Source organism: Cibotium barometz, chromosome 19, assembly GCF_041138505.1.
Source record: "Cibotium barometz isolate CiBa-2024 chromosome 19, ASM4113850v1, whole genome shotgun sequence".
Taxonomy (NCBI): Eukaryota; Viridiplantae; Streptophyta; class Polypodiopsida; order Cyatheales; family Cibotiaceae; genus Cibotium; species Cibotium barometz.
The window spans coordinates 30555709-30580830 of NC_141064.1; the positions used below are offsets into that span (position 1 = coordinate 30555709).

General features: G+C 46.0%; 1 long non-coding RNA gene across 1 annotated transcript in view; it reads right to left on the reverse strand.

The window, feature by feature from the left end:
* Positions 1-25122, reverse strand: part of LOC147628440 (uncharacterized) — a 57246-nt gene that overhangs the window by 18367 nt on the left and 13757 nt on the right. The gene's annotated exons all lie outside the window — the stretch shown is intronic.

Here is a 25122-nt window from a genome sequence, read left to right on the forward strand (position 1 = left end):
CAGGAAGTCAATGATCCTACAGAATGGGATGAATCCCTCATGGAACAAAGGGTGAAACGTCCAACGGATGTCATAGTATAATAGGTAGCAACATATGTAATGCTCCTTTGTCTCAACCTCTGTGGCATAATCTGTAGATACTCTCCTCCCTGGATCTCCATATGAGCTCCCCGGCTTTGAAGACGAACTTAGCTCTTCGTGTCCCCATTCTCAGGCGATGGGATGAAACTTGTATCTAGCCAATCGCAATCCGAATGGCATGGGACATGGAAACACTCAGGTAGCCCAGCTACTGGATGAATCCATCATCCGTGAGCATGAGGAAGTGATCTCTGTAGAAGTGCATCTTTGGTGGGAGATCCAAAGGTGTGATCCATGTGCAGTAGATGGCTGAGAAGATCTAACCGGATAATCTAGTTGCTGTCCTCATGAGAAAATTGGAGAAAAGGGGAGTCCAATCTGTACCGAAGAGGTGGGAGGCAGTCCATACGGAGCCCATATCCTGAGAACAAAGTGGAAACTCGGGCATACCGTACTCCATGGTGGCCCTCAAGTGCTAGCTGTTTGGAGGACTCCAGGACAAGCCTAGGGTGCCTGTGGGGATCCATGTGACTGATGCGATGGAGGTGTGTGACTGTTTGGAAGAGTGCATCCACTACCATCGCGGCTACAACAAACTTTGCCTAGATAATGTGGTGTGGGAGTGATGGTTTGATGCGGATGATACAGGAGAACATCATGACCTAGGGCCTCTCAACTCGTTGCCAATTCTCATTGGATAAATCTAGCCCCAGAAGGCTGCTCCATACATCAAGGTTGGTGTGACAAGGGTGTCAAAAAGCCAACCCTTCGTCCTAGGTTTTCTTGAAATGTGCCTGGAAGCATTGCCACTCAAGTAAGTTCAAGGCTGCATATCCCTTTGTCACTCTGGCATGTGCTGCGGCGGGAAGCATGGTGAAGCGTGGACCACTGAAATGGGAATTCTATGCTCGGAAAGAGGATGAATTTTACCGACTCTTCTCGTAGGGACGAATTGAAAAGAGGCCTGGAGGAAACTCTGAGAATATCGCCCCCCCACACCTATCACCTGCTTGGACACATGGCACTCCTATGCACACTCTCTCTATCATATCCCCCGTCAACCACCTCTACCCCCAGCACCAGTGCCCAGCCTCACCACCTCCACCTTATTCACAAAGGGCATGGTCCTCAAGGCCATCTGTAGACTACGGAATGGGCGGGCCAAGAATCACGAGGTACTCACTGTTGAATACATCTCACATGCCGATGATATCCTGGCGCCCCTACTAGGCTACATGTTCAATAGAGCCCTTTTACCCTCATCCTCAAAGCCGGAGATCCACTGGATCCTAATAATTATAGGACAATCACGATTGGCCACACATTGGCCAAACTCTATGGATCGGTGCTAGAGGTGGAGCTCACTTCATTTGCAGAGAGACAGGGATGCAGAGCCCTTCCGAACAGGCAAGCTTCGGAAGAGCTACTCTCTGTGTCATCATCAAGGAGGGTAGAGCACGACATCAAAGGATTTACTCTTGCTTTGTGATTTTGTGCAAAGCTTTTGATACTATACCCCGAGCCTGCCTCCTACAACATCTACAAGAGATAGGAGTCCCATCTGACATAGTTTGGAGCATCATTGCCCTCTATGAGTCTATCACCGAATGAGTGAGAGCCCTAGGAGGTAAATCGTAGGAGATTTCCAGCACTATTGGGATGAAACAAGACTGCCCTCTTATCACCCACTCTTTTTGCCTCTACATTTCAAGTTTCATTGACAGATGAGGAGGGGCTGGTCCAACACTGGTAGGCATATCGGGCATATCGAAGTTCAGCAACAGATTTAGGTGCCCAATCTGAAGTAGAACAGCCCCAAGAGGCTGTACAGATGTGTATGAACCACGATAGGTCCACGGCAACCACCGATGGCGCTCAATTCAGTAAAAACAGCAGCGTAGACAACAAATAGTCGGCACAAGAAGCAGGCACATAACAGTTGTACGGCAGAATTCAGTCGGTGTAGATCAAGCGGCGGCAAGAGGCAACAGCCAGGCGGTGGTGGCATGGCAGTATGGAGTACTATGGACAGCAGCGGTCATACAGTCCAGCAGGTGGCGGAGTTCCGTACAATCCAGTACAATAGAGGCAGCAGTGATGAAAAAAACTCACGCTTCAACGGTGATGATCATGATGAGAGGTTCATGCTTATTTTATACCTATGGGAGGGGTCCTGCTTTTTGCCAAAAAGCTTGCCAAGCTTTTGCTTTACCTTTTTACTTTACTTTTGCTCTTTTTCACTTTTTATGATAAAATACTTTTCAAATAAGGCGAGGTTTTCTCAAGTGCTTTGTGCTTTGCTTTTCCGGCTTTAGGGCCTTGCTTTTTGGCCCTAGAAAAAGCACCTTTTTGCTTTTTGGCTATGCTCAATCCCCTCTTGCCAATGATGTCCTGGCTCGTTGTCAACTCAATTTGACTTTCTGCTTTTCTTTGCTTTTTGACCAAAATTGGAGCTTTTCCATGTGCAAACCTTATGGTCCTTGTCCCCATGCCCTTCTTCCAACAGTCCAATGTTCGGGCAAGGGTCCCATCATGTGAATAGTGCTAGGAAGGCCAAATAGTTACATTCCCTTTCTCTTATATCACAGTTGTCCTCAACTACAGAGTACAAGTGTACAAATATGTTCCAAGTACTAGCTCCATCTGGTGAGCTTGTGCATCTATACATCCCCATATCTGTGATGTCATCTCCTCATCTGGCAACATCTCAATGCCTTTTATTTGACCAACGGCTTTGTCCTTGATGGTTTTTCGTTACGACCTGTCACATGTGTTGGATAAAATAAATCCATACTTACCTCCTGTAAAAACTAGACACAAAGTAGTCAACAAATAGGTATGCATCATTCGCGTCTACTGGGTATTCCAGATACTAGCTAGGTAGTCTGGAGTCCAATGGACTATCACATGCCATAAATCCAAGCATTGTCCACGCATCAAAAACAACACACAGTCAAAGATATTCAAACATACATCAGTATGCAATGCACATATAAAGATCCCCTTGTTCATGGATTGTCCGGTCAAGGTCGAGCATTTGGTCTCTTCGAAAACCGCTCCTGAGCTATCTTGCTCCCCAAGGAGACCGCTTAGTCAATCATAACCACCCATCTAGGCCATCTGGTCACTAGGATCGCCTGAGTGTTCATCAATACAGTCATCTAGGCCATCTCATCTCTCGGACCGCCCAACTGTCAAATAGTCATCTGGGCCATCTGGTCGCACTGACTGCCCGACTATCCAATCCAACACAATCATCTGAGCCATTTGGTCACTATGACTGTCCCATTGTGAAATCCAAGGCATCTCGCACAAAGGCCATCCAATGGGTCATCTAGCATCACTGCCACCCAAATACAAATCTCACTTCTTGGGTCATTTGGTATGCAACCAACCCAAACTAGAGCATGTCCAAGTAACCATTACATAAGCAAAATAATGATCAATTACATGCCAATATATATACAATGAAGAGGACTACCCTTCCTCTTGAATCTATTTTGTTCACAAGACATCTATGACTGTACTTCAAATACATCTGGACCAACCGCTTCATCGTAAGCTCTAAGTATCTCTTGATAGTCCTTGAAGTACTCCTTTGGCATCCATTTCGAATCAAATAGCGAATAATTCTTGAATTTCAAGAGGAACTTTCTTACCATTGTCTTTCCTCTTTTTTTCACAGAATGAAATACAATCTATTCTCGTTGCAAAATCTCTTCTTGCTCTTCTACCTCTAGTGGATCCTTCAATACAGCTTCCTCTAGGAGTGGTCCCGTATATGGTTTCAATAAACTCACATGGAAGGCATTATGCATTCTCCAATGATATGGAAGGTGAAACCGGCCTGACGGGCGGTGAAACAAACACTCGCACATAAAACACTTCAACGTCATTGAGGACCTAGAAAAGGAAAACAAACAGGGGGAGCTAGAGTGCTCCTGCAAACAGTACACGGACACCGATTGGCCCCAAAACGCAGTAGCGCCCCTTGCGGCATTTCTTTAATTGATTATAAGAGCTTTGATTACAACAAGGCTGGGAACTCAGCCGTCATAGTAGAACTCCTGAAGCCTGCAAAGAATCTGCATCATGGCTTCTTGTCCACTCGGCATCCACAAATAAGTCCAGCCATTGTTCACATCAAAAGACTCTCTCACATTGAGTCTGCATACAAAAGCTTTCTCCCATGATCAGGGCTGCCACAACCATCCATAGCCTCTCACACTATGAACAGCATCACACCTTGACACATCCAGTGCTTCTGCATCACAATACAGACTCCCAAACTGTCTCTCAAAAGAGATCTCATGTCACAGCACAGCATACCATACAGTCGACACACCTGTACCAACCCTCTCTACTTTCCAAGGGTACTATCCATCTCTGTATCCATCTCTGTCATGGATTCCCTGTCCCCTGCCCAATCAATAGCAAGGCTGTACCAAACATGTGTCCATTCTTGTACCTTCTGCCTACATGTGACCTATCTCCTGGAGAAACCCAAAAACATGTTTCCTCGAGAAACCTACGACCTGTTTCCACATGAAATCCTTGGGCCTGTTTCCCTTTTGAAACTTCTGTCCTGTTTCCATACAGAACCATTTATGGCACCATTCAACAACAGTGCCAACAACAGCATACATCTAGTTACCTGTTCCCTCATGAAACATCTGGCAACATAGAGATGCCCATGACTATAGGTCCCTCTGTTCCTTTCTAGCAGGAAGAGAACAATCTGCTCCATGAGCACACAGCCATGCGAGCTTGCATCACTCCCATGCCAAGAAACACTTTCAATTGACCTGTACTTGCAGCCGGAAACCCAAGCACATAGCTGAATTTGCAACCAACCAAAAACAGCCCATAAACTGTCCCAAAACAACCCTGTTGCAAGGAGGATCAGCACCATGTGCACCTTTGTAATCCTGGCCACCTTAGAATCCAGGAAAAACAGCCCCTCCTTTCTGCAAAAACACGCCGTCCTCCTAAAAGCACACGCCTGGCCGCCTATGAGATACACTGCTGCCTGTACGATGCGCCTGCACCTGTCCGTACAGGTCAACACCTGCACAGCAGCCGTACCAATGTACCTTGGTGATGCGCCGGCTGTACCAGATGAGGCGCCACCAGCAGCGGTACAATACTGTACTGCCCTACCTGTACCTGCTGGACAGGACTGCAGTAGTACACGCTGCACACGTGTGTATCTGCTGGACAGATCTGCGCCTGCGTCAGTTTGTTCAGGTCTGCACCTGCACCACAGCCATCGCCTAAACCTGCAGCAGCTGTACACTGTACCTGCAGAGCAGCCGTACACTGTACTGCAGCTAAAAACCAGCAGCTGAAACCGGCCTCTGATAGAAACCAGAGTGCGGTAGACTAGCAGTCACCCGTCCACTTGTAGTCTAGATGTGAAAACAAAACAGATTGGAGCTAGAGTGCCCATATCTGAAAACAAGGCGACACCTGTTGGCCCCAAAGCTTGGCGCCCCTTGCGGTATTTCTTTATTCAATTAAAATAATATGAATGGCTGAGTACAATAAAAATCAGCCAAGAGTTTACACCTGTACGTCCAATCTGACGGCCCACAATACCTCTTAGCACAGAGCTGAGAGGATCTATGCACACAGATCTGTGTTCCACAATAACACACTGTGCCTCCCTCTGATCAGCCAAGACCACTAAGCAGGGCAGCCATGGGCATACATCTGGCATAACTCAAGTGCATGATACAACATCTCAGCTCATACATACATATGCTGTCCAAACTCTGTCTCAACCCTTGTCAATCTGCCATACCCCTCCTCTCACAAGGGGCCAGATAACTCATATCTGCATCAAGCAGTAGAAAGAGAGATAGATGAACAGAAACGGGGCTTACCAAATTCAGCTCGTGAAACAGCACTGGAGGAAACAACGGTACCAGACTGTACTTGCAGGTACTTGTATCCACAACCCTGCTTCACATATGCACGTACTTGCCTGTACCTTCCTCCTTGTGTTCACCTCTATGCTGTCTTTAAAAGTACAGATCTGAAAAACAGCCCCGTACCCGTCTATACTACCTCGGGATACGTGCCAGGAGTTGTACTTGCACACGCAGCCTGCTGTCCACTCTTGTACCTGCCTGAATCAGCGTAATCAGACCTGTCCAGCAACCTGTCCAACGCCGCCTGTAGCTGTACTTGCTGTACCTGACTGTCCGTACACTGTACGGCAATCGTACAGTATTGTACTGGCTGTGTACTTGCTGGTACAGCCTGTGCAGAGTCTGTGCGCAGCCAGTCCAGCAGAGAAGAGAACCTGCAGCAGCTCCTGTGTGTAGCGTGGACCAAGAAAAAGCCTGCAGCCTGTCCGTACAAGGCTGTACGGCTGGTTTGCACAGAGAAAACAGCAGCAAACAATCTCCAGCAGTCGCCTCCTCCTTCCACAGCTTTTCCACGCTTGTGTTCACTTTTGCTCCACGACTCCCAAAAGGGAAGAGAGAGAGAGAGGAGAGAGAAACACTCCAAAAGTGGCCCTCTTCCCCAAAATAATCCCTAGGGCCCCAAACTTTAAAAGTTCCCTAGGGCCACTAAGGCCTAGGGGCAAACTTTAATAAACATTAAAGTTTAATGTTTCTAGTTCCCCCCTTCACACCTAGGGATGTCCACACATCTTAAACTCTGTCCGGGCACCCCCCATGTGAATCATAAAATATTCTAACTCTGCAACCACCATGCCCACACTTGTGCTGTTCCATTTTCACAGGGCCATGACATACCCCCCTCTTGAAAAATGGCAAGCGTCCTCGATTGCATTCTGGTGATGCATCAAAATATCCAAAGTGAAATATACAATATGGCAAAACCAGCGTCCCAATCTCTCTAAGCCATGCACATGTAACATCATTCACTGCAAACCAATGGCATAGTAATAGTCCAAGTTGTATACCACTGTGAACCATACATATCCACAAAAATCTCCATGTGACTAGTACACATATATCATAGAAGTCCCATAAACAGATGTACTGTCAGCCTCAGTACCTTCGGGTGAGAGAAAATCTGCACCAAGCGACCTCTAGATGTCATCTGAGCCTGTCTGTATTAAGGGAGTGGAGGTGCTACCCCCCTCTTGAGCATCAGGTAATGCTCCAGACCCATGCTCTGCTGAACCTGACTGAGCCACAATAAGAGTCGGCTCTAACTCAAAGGCATCGAGATAAAGCTGCAAAACCTGAGATGAATCTGTTAAGTCACCTTCCTCCATCCACTTCGCATCCATCGGTGAATAGTTCTTGAACTTCACAAGATAGCAACGGGAAACTTTACCTCGTACCTTCCTTTCTTTATGTGCTAGTATCTGCTCTGGAATCAGAACCTCATCAAGTTCCTCAACTTCCGGTTGAGCCTCATCTGATACATCCTCCGGCACATCCCCATGGAAAGGTCTAAGAAGACTCACGTGAAAAGCATTGTGAATCCTCCAGTGATCTGGTAACTTCAAACGATAGGTTACCTCACCAATCTTTTCCAAAACCTGAAAAGGCCCATAATATCGCATACTCAACTTAGGGAATAAGCGCTCTTTACCCTTCATCTTCTTGAGTCTAGCCTTTTCAAAGCGCAAAAGAAACCAATCACCCAATGCAAACTGTAAATCACGTCTGTGACGGTCTGCGGCTTTCTTTTGCTTCTGCTGAGTTTTCTGGAGGGCCAACTTAACTCTCCGATAAGCTTCATCCAAGCTCTCCACATACTGATCAGCCTCAAAGATCTTATCCTTTGTATGCAAAATGGGTGGTACCTTCTTCCCTCCTTCTACAATCTCAAAAGGCGCCTTGCCTGTCGAGCTATGTACAGTGTTGTTATATGCAAACTCCACCAAAGGAAGATACTTTTCCCATTGTTGCTTGTGCTCTGACACATAACACTTGAGAAGATCCAACACTGTAGAGTTAGCCTCTTCTGACTGACCATCTGTCTGTGGATGAAATGACGATGAAAACTTGAGAGTTGTACCCATGTTGTCGAACAACCCTCTCCAAAACAAACTCGTCATCCGTGGATCACGGTCACTAATGATAGACGTAGGCAAGCCATGATACTTGAAGATGTTCGCCATGAACAACTTCACTATACGATCCACTTTAATTGTCTTCCGCACGGGAATGAAATGTGCCTGCTTACTGAACCTGCATATGACAGTCCAGATGCCATCATTTCCCGTTTGTGTCCGTGGAAGATCAAATACAAAATCCATGGCAATGCTCTCCCAAGGTCTATTCGGAATAGGTAAAGGCTGTAATAACCTAGGTGTCTTCTGACGGTCAAACTTTACCTTCTGACATACGATGCATTGCCTCACAAAGGCATCAACATCTCTTCTCAAGGTTGGCCAATAAAAGAAGTCTCCACTGCTTTGACCGTGGCGTCAATACCTCTATGACCTGCATACGGTGGTGCATGACTTTCAATCATAACCTTGAGTCGCAATGGCCTGGTAACACACAGTCTGCCATGCATTAATAAAAACCCATCTCTGAGAGTGTAATGCTCATGCCGCTGACCCTCAGACATCTGATCATACAACCTTTCAAAGTACTCATCATGGGCATACTGCTCTTTCATTTCATCAAGCTCATGATGATAAGCAAGTGAAACTGTAGAGCCCTGTGGCTTGCGTGACAAAGCATCTGCCACTACATTCTTTTTGCCTTCCACATGCACAATCTGGAAGTGAAACATTGACAAAAAGTTTGCCCAACGCATATGCTTCTCTGAAAGCTTAGTCTGCGTGAGGAAATAGCGCAAGGTCTGATGATCTGTCTGTACAGTAAAATCAGCCCCAAGCAAGTAGTGTTTCCATATAGAAAGAGCGTGAATTACAGCCAACATCTCTTTCTCATACACCTGTAAATGCTTCTCAGCATCTTGCAAAACTCTACTCTCATAGGCTATCACATGTCCCTCTTGCATGAGAACTGCACCAATGCTACTTCCACATGCATCACACTGGACAACAAAAGCCTTTCGGAGGTCCGGTAACACTAATATTGGGTCCGAAGTAAGCTTTTCTTTGAGCTTTTTGAATGCTGTAATTTCCCGATCAGCCCATCTAAACGGAGTTGCTTTCTTCGTCAAAGCATGAAGAGGCGAAGAAATTTCAGCAAAGTGCCGTATGTAACGCCTGTAATAGGAACACAATCCTAGAAAACTGCGTACATCATGCACGGTCCTCAAAGCTGGCCAATTAAGTATTGCTTCCACCTTTGCTGGATCCATATGGACTCCATGCACAGACACAATATGCCCCAAGAAATGTATCTCCTGCAAGAAAGACTCACTTTTCTTGCCATTAACCACCAACCTATGGTTTCTGAGTTCTGCAAACACAATGGCCAAATGCCTTCTATGCTCTTCCTCAGTTCGTGAATGCACAATCATATCATCAAAGAATGTGCCCACAAACTCTCTATGAGGCCTGAAAATCCTGTCCATCATCCTGTTAAATGTGGCAGGCGCATTCGTCAAACCAAAGGGCATAACCAAGAACTCATACAACCCAAACGTGGTTCGGAATGCTGTCTTATGCACATCCTCGGGTCTAATGCGTATCTGATGATACCCGCTTTTCAAGTCAATACGACTAAAAACTGTGGAGCCCTGTAAGCGGTCCAAGATGTCATCGATCCTCGGTATGGGGAATCGATTCTTGATGGTATTCTTGTTCAGCGCCTTGTAATCAATACACATGCGCCAAGAACCATCCTTCTTCTGCACCAAGAGCACAGGTGAGCAAAAGGGTGATGAGCTAGGCTGTATCAACCCTTTATTCAAAAGCTCCTGCACCTGACTCATAATCTCTTCCTGTTGGGCTGCACTAACACGGTACGGCGGTCTATTCGGTGGAGTACTACCAGGAATCAGATCTATGGCATGATTTTCTGGCCTCTCAGGAGGTAATTCTCCTGGCAATGACTCGAAAAAACAGTCTTGAAACCCACTTAAGAAATCAGTCCTGTCCTTATCTAACATAGACAAATTAGACGTAGACTCATCATCCTGTGCATCCTTTACATAAATCAAGTACGCGGAAAGATGCTTTTTCATTACTGATGAAATCGCCGAAGCAGATACAATAGGAACAGATTCCCCTTTGAGTTTTACATCCAATACATGCTCTTTCCCTCTATGAGTCAGAGTAATTGTCCTATTGTAAGTATCCACCACCGCACGTACCCTGTGGCACCATGGCATCCCCAACAAAACATCACAACCATCCAAAGGCATGATGAAGAACTCTTCGCTGTCCACATAACCCTGCAAATGAAGCCGAAGCTTCCCAATGATAGGAGTAACGGGTTCTGCATACCCTGGACAAGCCATATTTGCCTCATGTAACGGCCCCATCTCCTCTGCGCGAATCCCCAATCAGCCAGCCAAATCTAGTAAAATGAAGTTGGCTCTAGCACCTGTGTCAAAGAAGATCAAAGCATTCTGATCTCTCACTTTGCCCCATGCCCTGCACAACTCTGTAGCTTCACCACCTAGCTGCTCCCCCACAAGATCAGGAACTAAGCCTGTAGAAGGCTTTGGTTTCTTTGGCTTGGGCTCTCCTTTATTGTCAGGGTCCTTTTGGGACTTTCTTTTGGGACAATTGAATGACATATGCCCCTCTTCAGTACAGTAAAAACACTTTTGAGCATCTCTCAAAGCCTCTCTTTCCTCAGAAGCCCTCTTGGGCATTGGCAACTTCTTATACTTTGTCTCTGAAGACCCTTTAGCATCACGAGAAGCATGCCCAAATTTTTCAGCTTTCTTGCCCAATTTCTTACTGCCTTTAAACCCAGATGAACCACCTGTGAGTAACGCATTAGCTGTCATAGCATTTTCAATCATCTGTGACATGTTCGTTACTCTTGTCTTTATACAATAATCTCGTACCTCTTTGGGCAGCCCACAACAATACTTCTCTACCTGCTCAGATAATGGCACGGCACGATAAGAAGTCACTGGGAGTAGAGCTTCCCAAAACTTCTTGTTATAATCCTCCAAACTATCACACTTTGAAGCATCCAGCTTGTGCCATGCGGTCATAACATCCACCTCAAATGTAGATGTGAGCCATACGGAAGAGAAAACCTGTTTGAATTGGACCCATGTGGTGGGTGCTATGCCCTGCAAAAGAAGAGTAGACCACCACTACAAAGCATTGCCCTTGAGAAAAGTGGCAACTTTCCTCACCTTAGAGGATTCTGTGTAATTCCCACCAGAAAAAGCAGCATCAAACTGCTGTAAAAAGGTAAGTGCTTTCAATTTATCCTTGGCCCCACTGAATGTGTCAAACTTCACTGCAGCTCCCCCTACCTTGTAATCCTTCGCCTTTCCCATAGGTGTTAGATTATCATATGGAAGTGGTTTCGTAAGATTGCTGCCCCCAACATCCATACCCATCATTGGGTCAACATTTCCCATTCCCACACCAGGCACACCATACATTCAAGCCATGTTTCCATACATTCCATTATGCATACCTGGTTGCATACCACCAAACATATTGCCTTGCATCCCAGGTTGCATGCCTGCAAACATATTTCCTTGCATACCGGACTACATACCACCATACATATTCCCTTGCATGCCAGGCTGAAAATTGGCTCCAAAAGGCCCATACATACCCATGCCTCCCTGAGGGTAACCCCCAGTCATGGATTGGAACACCGAGCCACCACCAAAATAACCTGGATGCATATTCTGCTGAGAAATAGGTGGCTGTCCATAGAAGGAACTCTGAGAGTTTGCACCATAAGCATGCTGCATATTCGGAAACTAGCCAAAAGATGGTTCCTGTGGGATGGCACCACTATGACCCTGTGGAAGATTCTTTGAACGAACCTTCTTCTGCTTTTTCTCGGGCTCTGTGCGGGGCTCTGTGCGAGATCTCATAAATTCAGCAAATCTCTCACTCTGTGTGAGCTGCATAAAAGTATCCATAACACTAGCCAAACGATCTTTGAACCGAGCATCATCATCCTCTTTACCATGCACATCTTCTGGCTGTGTTACATCCTCATAAGGCTCAACATCTGCAGCCTGTTCTCCTGCAAACATATCCTCAGATACATCTCTCTCAAGAGAAGTCTCTTGCTCTTCTTCTTCATGATAGAAGTACTCATCCTCTGTATCAGACATGTTTGCTGAATTTTCAGCGATGGCTTTCTTCAAAGCAACCACGAGCTCACCCCCTTCAGAAAGTTGATGATTGGTCCCGGGGACGGAACCTTGAAACCGGCCTCTGATAGAAACCAGAGTGCGGTAGACTAGCAGTCACCCGTCCACTTGTAGTCTAGATGTGAAAACAAAACAGATTGGAGCTAGAGTGCCCAAATCTGAAAACAAGGCGACACCTGTTGGCCCCAAAGCTTGGCGCCCCTTGCGGTATTTCTTTATTCAATTAAAATAATATGAATGGCTGAGTACAATAAAAATCAGCCAAGAGTTTACACCTGTATGTCCAATCTGACGGCCCACAATACCTCTTAGCACAGAGGATCTATGCACACAGATCTGTGTTCCACAATAACACACTGTGCCTCCCTCTGATCAGCCAAGACCACTAAGCAGGGCAGCCATGGGCATACATCTGGCATAACTCAAGTGCATGATACAACATCTCAGCTCATACATACATATGCTGTCCAAACTCTGTCTCAACCCTTGTCAATCTGCCATACCCCTCCTCTCACAAGGGGCCAGATAACTCATATCTACAACAGACATCAAGCAGTAGAAAGAGAGATAGATGAACAGAAACGGAGCTTACCAAATTCAGCTCGTGAAACAGCACTGGAGGAAACAACGGTACCAAACTGTACTTGCAGGCACTTGTATCCACAACCCTGCTTCACATATGCACGTACTTGCCTGTACCTTCCTCCTTGTGTTCACCTCTATGCTGTCTTTGAAAGTACAGATCTGAAAAACAGCCCCGTACCCGTCTGTACTACCTCGGGATACGTGCCAGGAGTTGTACTTGCACACGCAGCCTGCTGTCCACTCTTGTACCTGCCTGAATCAGCGTAATCAGACCTGTCCAGCAACCTGTCCAACGCCGCCTGTAGCTGTACTTGCTGTACCTGACTGTCCGTACACTGTACGGCAGTCGTACAGTATTGTACTGGCTGTGTACTTGCTGGTACAGCCTGTGCAGAGTCTGTGCGCAGCCAGTCCAGCAGAGAAGAGAACCTGCAGCAGCTCCTGTGTGTAGCGTGGACCAAGAAAAAGCCTGCAGCCTGTCCGTACAAGGCTGTACGGCTGGTTTGCACAGAGAAAACAGCAGCAAACAATCTCCAGCAGCCGCCTCCTCCTTCCACAGCTTTTCCACGCTTGTGTTCACTTTTGCTCCACGACTCCCAAAAGGGAAGAGAGAGAGAGAGGAGACAGAAACACTCCAAAAGTGGCCCTCTTCCCCAAAATAATCCCTAGGGCCCCAAACTTTAAAAGTTCCCTAGGGCCACTAAGGCCTAGGGGCAAACTTTAATAAACATTAAAGTTTAATGTTTCTAGTTCCCCCCTTCACACCTAGGGATGTCCACACATCTTAAACTCTGTCCGGGCACCCCCCATGTGAATCATAAAATATTCAGACTCTGCAACCACCATGCCCACACTTGTGCTGTTCCATTCTCACAGGGCCATGACAGCAGCCCACATATGCAGTCTGACGACCATGTTTTCCTTCTCTTCCATGCAGCTTCCTTGCACACCTCCCCAAAAAGCTAGAGAGAGGGAGAAGAGAGAGACGTGGGCCTCCAAAAGTGGAGTAGTCTCTATAAATTTCCTAGGGGCCTCCCAAGGTTTTAAAACCTTTATAACTTTAATTTTTGCCCATCAAAGGTTATAAAACCTTTTTAAATTAAAGTTTCTTTGCCCCCTTCACACTTGGGGTTGTCCACACATGGGCTTACTTTTTGACTCCAACCTGATGCCATTCACACTGTCCACCATGTCCCCGTGCACACCTGTATACTGTCCAGAGAAAAACACAAGGTCGTGACATACCCCCCTCTTGAAAAATGGCAAGCGTCCTCGATTGCACTCAATGGCACAGTAAGGCATCTTATGAGCAAAGACTCCCCATACGACAAAAGCAATGGCCCTCCAATGCATCTGGGTGATAAAACAATCATCATGCACAATAGGCCACACTGTCACGCCAAAGTGACAAACACCTCTTGCTTGTTCTTTCAGAACCTGCAGCAAAAGTCTAAAGCCAGATGGAAACACGTTAACTGTGTTAGCCAAAAACAAAACCATGCATCATTCTACATATGACACACATATGCATTCGCAAACAATATGCTCCTCAAAATGCTCTCCCTACTCCAAAATAACAGTCTAAGGGCTGCTCGCAAGCCTTACGCCCATGGACATCCCGCAGGACCCACGATTGATGGTACAACATGAGCATATGAAAGCATTCAATGCATCCAAACACTACATCCACTAAGTACTTCCCACATATGTCTCATGGCCATCCCGCAGGAGTCACACCCAGTGGTTCATCCATGAACATAATGAAGCACTTGATGTATCATACCAACATACATGCAGCACACGACACAATGCAGAGTATTTCCCAATGTATTCTCAATGGTACCAGGATCCAATGGCACCAGAATACAAAAATACCTCTACCTCAAAAAGTGAATGCATACATGCACAAACAGAGTTCGATCCATATATCCATGAACCAAACCAACTCTAGGACTGCTCACAAGACTTATGCCCTCCATAGAGTTATCCATAGTTGCAGTTATAGTTCAAGGTGCGCGCGACTGTGAACCATACTCAACCATCATCTCATGTGTCTAGAACACAAGATCATAGAAGTCCCATAAGCAGATGTACTATCAGCCTCAGTACCTTCGGGTGAATACAAAGATGTCACCAAGCGACTCCTAGATAACAACTGAGCCTATCTGTAACAAGGGAGCGGAGGTGCTACCCCCCTCTTGAGCATCAGGCAATGCTCCAGACCTATGCTCTGCTGAACCTGAATGAGCCGTAACAAGAGTCGACTCCAACTCAAAGGCATCAAGATAAAGCAGCAAATCCTGAGGTGAATCTGCTAAGTCACCCTCCTCCATCCACTTCACATCCATCAGTGAACCTCCTCCATCCACTTCGCATCCATCACTGAACAGCTCTTGAACTTCACAGGATAGCGACGGGAAACCTTACCCTGTACCTTTCTTTTCTTATGCCAGTATCTGCTCGGGAATAAGAACCTCGTCAAGTTCCTCCGCTTCCGTCTGAGCCTCATCTGATACATCCTCAGGCACCCAAAACCTGCTTGCACTCCACCCAAGTGGTAAGCACAAGTCCTCGATGAAGCATAGTTGATCACCACTGCTAAACATAGAAAGAAACTGTCTTCCGAACCCATGAAGCCTCTATGAAGATACGACCGGTGACAAACTGTCAAATGTTTTGCACCATAACACTTCAACTGCTTCTTGTTCCTGGCTGACTACTTCTTGTTCTTGGTGTCTTTTCTCCTGAGCTTCATCTTCAGCTCTTGCTCTTCACCTCATATAGGCAAAGACACACAATCTTGCACTGCCTCCTGCACTTTCTTTTTACTTTCCTCATGTTGAAGCTTTTAATGTGATAACCACGGGCTCGCCTCCTTGAGAAAGTCGACGATGTCCCGGCAACGGAACCTTGAAACCGGCCTGACGGGCGGTGAAACAAACACTCGCACATAAAACACTTCAACGTCATTGAGGACCTAGAAAAGGAAAACAAACAGGGGGAGCTAGAGTGCTCCTGCAAACAGTACACGGACACCGATTGGCCCCAAAACGCAGTAGCGCCCCTTGCGGTATTTCTTTAATTGATTATAAGAGCTTTGATTACAACAAGGCTGGGGACTCAGCCATCATAGTAGAACTCCTGAAGCCTGCAAAGAATCTGCATCATGGCTTCTTGTCCACTCGGCATCCACAAATAAGTCCAGCCATTGTTCACATCAAAAGACTCTCTCACATTGAGTCTGCATACAAAAGCTTTCTCCCATGATCAGGGCTGCCACAACCATCCATAGCCTCTCACACTATGAACAGCATCACACCTTGACACATCCAGTGCTTCTGCATCACAATACAGACTCCCAAACTGTCTCTCAAAAGAGATCTCATGTCACAGCACAGCATACCATACAGTCGACACACCTGTACCAACCCTCTCTACTTTCCAAGGGTACTATCCATCTCTGTATCCATCTCTGTCATGGATTCCCTGTCCCCTGCCCAATCAGTAGCAAGGCTGTACCGAACATGTGTCCATTCCTGTACCTTCTGCCTGCATGTGACCTATCTCCTGGAGAAACCCAAAAACATGTTTCCTCGAGAAACCTACGACCTATTTCCACATGAAATCCTTGGGCTTGTTTCCCTTTTGAAACTTCTGTCTTGTTTCCATACAGAACCATTTATGGCACCATTCAACAACAGTGCCAACAACAACATACATCTAGTTACCTGTTCCCTCATGAAACATCTGGCAACATAGAGATGCCCATGACTGTAGGTCCCTCTGTTCCTTTCTGGCAGGAAGAGAACAATCTGCTCCATGAGCACACAGCCATGCGAGCTTGCATCACTCCCATGCCAAGAAACACTTTCAATTGACCTGTACTTGCAGCCGGAAACCCAAGCACATAGCTGAATTTGCAACCAACCAAAAACAGCCCATAAACTGTCCCAAAACAACCCTGTTGCAAGGAGGATCAGCACCATGTGCACCTCTATAATCCTGGCCACCTCAGAATCCAGGAAAAACAGCCCCTCCTTTCTGCAAAAACACGCCGTCGTCCTAAAAGCACACGCCTGGCCGCCTATGAGATACACTGCTGCCTGTACGATGCGCCTGCACCTGTCCGTACAGGTCAACACCTGCAGCAGCCGTACCAATGTACCCTGGTGATGTGCCGGCAGTACCAGATGAGGCGCCACCTACAGCGGTACGATACTGTACTGCCCTACTTGTACCTGCTGGACAGGACTGCAGTAGTACACGCTGCACACGTGTGTATCTGCTGGACAGATCTGCGCCTGCGTCAATTTGTTCAGGTCTGCACCTGCACCACAGCCATCGCCTAAACCTGCAGCAGCCGTACACTGTACTGCAGTCGTACAAATCCACACGGGCTCTTCTGTGCGCAGCCAAAAACCAGCAGCCCACATATGCAATCTGACGACGATGTTTTCCTTCTCTTCCACACAGCTTCCTTGCACGCCTCCCCAAAAAGCTAGAGAGAGGGAGAAGAGAGAGACGTGGGCCTCCAAAAGTGGAGTAGCCTTTATAAATTTCCTAGGGGCCTCCCAAGGTTTTAAAACCTTTACAACTTTAATTTTTGCCCATCAAAGGTTATAAAACCTTTTTAAATTAAAGTCTCTTTGCCCCCTTCACACTTGGGGTTGTCCACACCTGGGCTTACTTTTTGACTCCAACCTGATGCCATTCACACTGTCCACCATGTGAAACTCGCGGCGGGTGCCCTAGGGCCTTTGACACACTTGTTGATACCATCAATGCATATTAAAACATTTAAACATGGCCACAGCCTTAACACATATCCATCATCACTTTGCATAAAACATAAAGCTGGACAAAACATCCACAAATGCTGCAAATGGAGCTTGCACGAGTGACACTGCATAGAGGCCGGAATGGGCCGACCCCCACCTTGGAGTATTTTATTACCCAAGGAGAATAATATCATGTACAAGCTTTGAGGGCCTTACTCTCCCCACGGGAGATGCCGGATTATACATATACAAATGCCATAACACAGCCCAACACGAGGCAACCAAGCCGGAACATAGGCTGTAGAAATGCCGAGCCAACAATATAATCCATATACCTCCGTGTGGGTACTGATTCTTCCCCAAAAACCACGGGTCTTCATGCAATAGAGAGGGTACAGCAAGTACAACTCTCCATTCAGCCGATACAGCAAGTACAATGGCTGGTACAGCCGGTACAGTGGCTGGTACAGCAGGTATGGTGGCTGGTGCAGCCGGTACGGTGGCTGGTGCAACCGGTACAGCAGGTACGGTGGCTGGTACAGCAGGTACAGTGGCTGGTACAGCAAGTACAAATGCTGGTACAACACATACAATGGCTAGAAATCATAATAAATGATTGAATACCCTTGCCTTCAGTATTTATTCGCGATGGAAGCCTCCAAAACAGTCCCATACAGCCGGTATTCTTCATGGGCAGCCTTCAAGTGAGAGAGAAAGAGAGTAGCCATCATTAGGGAAGCCTTCAACGGTGGTAGAGGCTAGTGTGCACCAAGAGAGCCTCTATTAATGAAGAGAGAGGGCTCCAATTTATAGATTTGGGCCTCCCATGAGCTAAAATGGCAAGAGAAGGCTACGATGACAAGTGGAGAGCCACACAATAGCTGAAGTGACAAGTGTGAGGCCACTTGTCTCACTTTGATGCTTTTTCTAACAAGTGTCAGGCCACTTGTCTCACTTTGGTCCACTTTCTTGCCACATGTCCCAATCTAAGAGATGGGTCCTTCCATAATCTTTACCTCTAAAAATATCCCAATTGGTAGACATTCTGTCATAGGCACTTTGCCAACTCTTGGTATCTGCTCAATTCCAGATGTAATGACGCGAACAGAATTTCCATCGGAGTCGGGCCAAAAATAGCGACTCTCCTAAATTTTAGGAGTGTGGTCCTTTGTATTCTAGGATAATCCCCCATTCCCAAAGCTTGTACTTTCCAAATATTTAAACATCCTGGAGTCCACCAAACCCCTTTCAGACTGGGAAATGTCCAGGCTGGTGACATCCTCCCCAGCTTCTTAAAAGTTGTCCGCAACTTTAAGCTTCAAGCCATATATTCAAGATATAATCATGTCCCATCGATTGGGCGAGACGAGACAGTCTCAAAAATCCAATATAACTGAAGAATCCATGTCCCAAAGAAATGGGCGAGACTAAACATGTCTCTATAATTCCAATATCAAAATCATGTCCCAAGATAAATGGACGCGTCAAATCAGTCCCATAAGTCTAGATATCATAATCCATGTCCCAAGTAAATGAGCGAGACAAAATAGTCCCATAAGTCCAGATATCAATAATCCATGTCCCAAGTAAATGGGCGAGACAAAACAGTCCCATAAGTCCAGATATCATAATCCATGTCCCAAGTAAATGGGCGAGACAAAACAGTCCCATAAGTCCAGATATCATAATACATGTCCCAAGTAAATGGGCGAGACAAAATAAGTCTCCTGCCAACAAGACATCGGTCCACATGACCCTTGGCATAGACATAAGTCCCGTGATGTCCACTTTACCACTTGCACTCCGTGTTGGTACTCTGACCACACACCTTGGATGAGAGGTGGGTTTACAGGAGAGACACAATGAGCCGGAACGGCCGACCCCTCCCTTGAGTAAATTGTATTACTATTGGAGAAATTCAATACATAGCTTCACGGGCATCCATTGCCAAATCCTCCATGTCAATGCATATGAAATTCAGCATTTAGAAAACAATGGTATGTCGATGTAGATCACCAAGGAGCTGCCTTGACGCCCGGCCCGACTTCAGTGCCCATATTCTCTACCATTGGCTCTATGTTCTACCAAGCAAGGTAGCAACATCTTGAAGAGCACTTAGGTCAAGAGAAATACTACACAGGGCGGCTAAACAAGGAGTCCTGAAAACAATCACTCGCAGGCATAGATAACCTGGTGTTCCATACGCATTTCTGCTACACATAGTTTATAGGCATTTCGGCCACCAACTCACACCACCCTCTCAAGTGCCTATGTTCCCTTCCATCTGCTCTCTATTGTTCCACCCACACATGGTAGAAACAATCTTCAAGAGAGCACGTAGGACAAGAGAACACTACACAGGGTATGTTGTGCTTGTCACTACCCTTTGAAGTGCCCATGGTTCCCTTCCATCTGCTCTCTATTGTTCCACCCTCACATGGTAGAAACAATCTTCAAGAGAGCACGTAGGACAAGAGAACACTACACAGGGTATGTGAATCATGAGTTCCATAAGTCCAATGCATCCCAAATAAAGGAAGCCAAAAAGAATAATCCATCCCAGTAAAAGGGAGCCATAAACATAATCCATAAACCTGAGGATGGATCCAAATTCCTAGAAAAGAAGTCCAGGAATCCATACACCTGTATACCATAATCCTTGTATACCAAAACTCTTACCACATACTCCGTGCTAACCACACACCTTGGAGTAGAGGTGGACTTTATCCATAAAAGCATCATATCCATGAGATAACCAAAGATTTCTTCTCTATAAACTCGGACAGATTCGTCCATAGAAATTGCCTTTTAAGCCCAATATCTATATAAATCTCGTCCAAGAAAGAAATCTCCATAGATATATTCCATCCCAATAAAGGGAGCCATGAAAAGAATTCATCCCATTAAAGGGAGCCATAAACAATGTTTCCCTGAAACCATCTCGAGGCAAACAACAACACTTTTCTCCTTGCATAGCTATACAAGGGTTAGTGAACATCAAAAACACTTCATAGCAAAAGCACTAACTTTGCAAACTCAAAGTATACTTAGCTTTTCTTTGCCAGGTTGGTCATGAAGCCAGAAGAAATATCTCGTCACCATATCCTTAAGATATCCTAAGATATATCTCCATATAGCTTGCCTGTAAGCTTGATAATATAATCCACAATATCCATATGGAAAGAGTGCTAAACGTGTGCACATAAAGCCAACTCCATACTTCCAAGATAAATTTTGTGAATTCATAAATCCTTAGACCAAGCTGTCTATTGCTCATGCTCTTGCTTCATAGGCTCTGAAGTGGCTGGCCATGCTTAATAGCAATGATGGTAAGTGTGGTCCCCACTCTAGATCTTTTCTCTTCCTTATTGATAGAAGGAAGCCTCCGCTTCCAAGAAAGCCTATGCTCTGATACCAATGAAACTCGCGGCGGGTGCCCTAGGGCCTTTGACACACTTGTTGATACCATCAATGCATATTAAAACATTTAAACATGGCCACAGCCTTAACACATATCCATCATCACTTTGCATAAAACATAAAGCTGGACAAAACATCCACAAATGCTGCAAATGGAGCTTGCACGAGTGACACTGCATAGAGGCCAGAATGGGCCGACCCCCCCCTTGGAGTATTTTATTACCCAAGGAGAATAATATCATGTACAAGCTTTGAGGGCCTTACTCTCCCCACGGGAGATGCCGGATTATCCATATACAAATGCCATAACACAGCCCAACACGAGGCAACCAAGCCGGAACATAGGCTGTAGAAATGCCGAGCCAACAATATAATCCATATACCTCCATGTGGGTACTGATTCTTCCCCAAAAACCACGGGTCTTCATGCAATAGAGAGGGTACAGCAAGTACAACTCTCCATTCAGCCGATACAGTAAGTACAATGGCTGGTACAGCCGGTACAGTGGCTGGTACAACAAGTACGGTGGCTGGTACAACAGGTACGGTGGCTGGTGCAGCCGGTACGGTGGCTGGTACAACAGGTACAACAAGTATAGTGGCTGGTACAGCAAGTACAATGGCTGGTACAACCGGTACGGTGGTTGGTATAGCAAGTACAGCAAGTACAAATGCTGGTACAACACATACAATGGCTAGAAATCATAATAAATGATTGAATACCCTTGCCTTCAGTATTTCTTCGCGATGGAAGCCTCCAAAACAGTCCCATACAGCCGGTATTCTTCATGGGCAGCCTTCAAGTGAGAGAGAAAGAGAGTAGCCATCGTTAGGGAAGCCTTCAACGGTGGTAGAGGCTAGTGTGCACCAAGAGAGCCTCTATTAATGAAGAGAGAGGGCTCCAATTTATAGATTTGGGCCTCCCATGAGCTAAAATGGCAAGAGAAGGCTACGATGACAAGTGGAGAGCCACACAATAGCTGAAGTGACAAGTGTGAGGCCACTTGTCTCACTTTGATGCTTTTTCTAACAAGTGTCAGGCCACTTGTCTCACTTTGGTCCACTTTCTTGCCACATGTCCCAATCTAAGAGATGGGTCCTTCCATAATCTTTACCTCTAAAAATATCCCAATTAGTCATAGGCACTTTGCCAACTCTTGGTATCTGCTCAATTCCAGATGTAATGACGCGAACAGAATTTCCATCGGAGTCGGGCCAAAAATAGTAACTCTCCTAAATTTTAGGAGTGTGGTCCTTTGTATTCTAGGATAATCCCCCATTCCCAAAGCTTGTACTTTCCAAATATTTAAACATCCTGGAGTCCACCAAACCCCTTTCAGACTGGGAAATGTCCAGGCTGGTGACACCATGTCCCCGTGCACACCTGCATACTGTCCAGAGAAAAACACAAGGTCGTGAGACAGAAGGTCCAACCGATAACATACATCAATGATCTTCTTAATAATCTGAAAAGGTTCATATATCTAGGAGCAAGCTTTGGGTCCTTATGCTCCTTGGCTTTAGACTTTCTAAGTCTTGCTTTCTCGAATTTCAACAAGACCCAATTCCCTTCTTCAAATGAGACCGACCTTCTATGCTTATCTGCAACTTTCTTTTTCTTGGCTTGAGATGTCTCAATAGCCTTTCGAACCTGTGTAAAAGCTGTATCCAAGTCTCGAGCAAACTCATCCACATCGAAGATCTCTTCCTTGGTTCTAAGCACATGCACCAACAATGGTTTGCCATAGATAATCTCAAAAGCAGCTTTGCTTGTAGATGAATGAACGGTGTTGTTGTAAGCATACTCAACCAAAGGCAAATAATTCTCCCATTGATCCTTTGCTTCGAGAGCATAACACTTTAGCATATCCAAGATAGTGAGGTTTGCACTACTGCTAGACTTTGACTTTGACTTCTACTAACCTTGACTTTAACTGACTGATATTTTTGTCTGAACACCTTCACTCCTGATCTCCACTTCCAAGTCTTGCTAGAGAACTGAGTATCTGTTCACTGTTGTCCCCATGCCAGCTTTCCCTTACCCTTAACACATCGGGTCACTTGACGGAACCCATCATGCCTGTTGCTAGGCTTTTGGGACTGATCTGAGAGCTTAATGATATACTAGTTATGCATACATACCCTCAGGGAATGCTTCCTCTGGCTTCGCCTGTTGCAAACCACTCCATCTGCTACCCTGCTGCATTCTCTGTTGGAACTGTGCACCTTCCATAGAACTATGCTTAGTGGGCTGAGCATGAATGCTCTGATACCAATGTTGAATGCACGGAAGCCTTGCTGTACTGATCCATAGCCCTAAGCTTCATTAAGAACAAGATGCTAATTTAAACATGATTAAGATAGAGGAGAGAGAAGAAGAGAGACAGATTGGTGTCAGGTTTTTCTGTATTTATATCATACAAAAAGGTTGCTTTATGCTTTGTACATGATTGGGCCTTGGTCAGTTCCATACAAAAAGGTGAATGCTGAATAATGATTGGTGCTTATATATGTATATTGAAGTACAGGTCGGCCCCCTGCCTTGCTGTCGGCCTATAGACTGTAGACTGGACAAATATTCACGACTTTACTTCATTTAATGCTATGCTTACTGTCCCACTACTATTGGCCACTGTTTAGGCCTTAGCCGCCTACTGTCTAGGTTCCCAAATGGCTGCTGACTGCAACTTGTATGCTCCTTATGGCTGCCGATAGGGTCCCTATGTTAGCACATTCATCCCCAGTTTCTGCTGATTTTTGGTGCCCATTTGGTCCCTTTTGTATGGCCCTTGATTGTGGGCTGGCCACCCCTTTTTCCCATATTTTTCTGGGATTTTTCCCAACTGTTTTGGTATTTTACTAGTCGGCCAGCACACATACTCCAGTCGGCCAGCATACCTCACCTATAAACAGGTGGTGCTGGCCTCTCATTTCTCATTCAGTCTTGTACATATTTTGCTCCCTCACTTATGAGACTTCTAGTGTCTCTTGCTTGGGACTGTTTTGCTTCAGTATATTCAGCATAGATTGCTCCATCTCTCTCTCTCTCTCTCTCTCTCTCTATTCAGCACACTCTAGCGCCACTTTGCTTCCGCTCTGTGCACTCTTTCATGGTATCATCGCTCCTGGTTCAGCGACTCCTCTGCTGCCCCAGATTCAGCCCTATTTTCAGCACCCTCTCCTCTGCGTTTTTCTCAGATTTGCAGCCTCTTTGTTGCTGCGTTTTCTGAACAGCACCTGCTGGTCACTCTCTCTCCAGATTGGCTTCATCGCTTGCAGCCGTCAGGTGATTTTCTGATCAGCGTTTTTCTCCATGTGGAGTTTGGACATTGGCGGCCTGTTTTTTCGGGACAGCAGCCCTCTTCTGGCTGCATTTTCCTCTCCGGTGGTCTTTCCCTTTTGCAGAGGGGGTTTGTGGTGTTTCGGGCTTTGGTGGCACACTTGGTACCTGTCATGTGCATGCTTGCCCATGTACATTCTCAGGGCTAATCCAGAAGGGGCAGCCAAGAAAGAGATTCAATAGAGCCAGGATTATGGAGCACAGAGTGCAGATTGGCTAGTGTGGACTTGGAGAAGACCAGGATGCTATCGGCTACATGAAGGGGTACTGTCGGCTGCTTCCAAGAGACGTCAGCGGTACCAAAGACCAAGGCGGCTGAAGGAGCATCATGACATGGCAAGGCGGCTGCAGGCGCAGCATTGTATGATTTATTTAGCCAATCGGCTGGCCGACTGCTAGTCGGCCAGCACTTCTCTTTTCCCAAGGGCCTATAAAAGGCACTCAAAGCTCATCATTAGAATCATTCATTCCTCTAGGGAATGGGTCCTTAGGGTCCAACATTAGGACCAGATTTTGGGTGATGTTCACCTTTTGTATGAGGCAGCCTAGGGCTGTAGAAAAGTACCTTTTTAGACTATATGATATATACTGAATTTCCAGCCATATCTCTCTCTCTCTCTCTACTCTCTCTTCATGTTTGCATTTTGCATCAGCAGTGTTCTAAGTGGTGTTTAGGACTGAAAGAAGACTCCCAGAGCT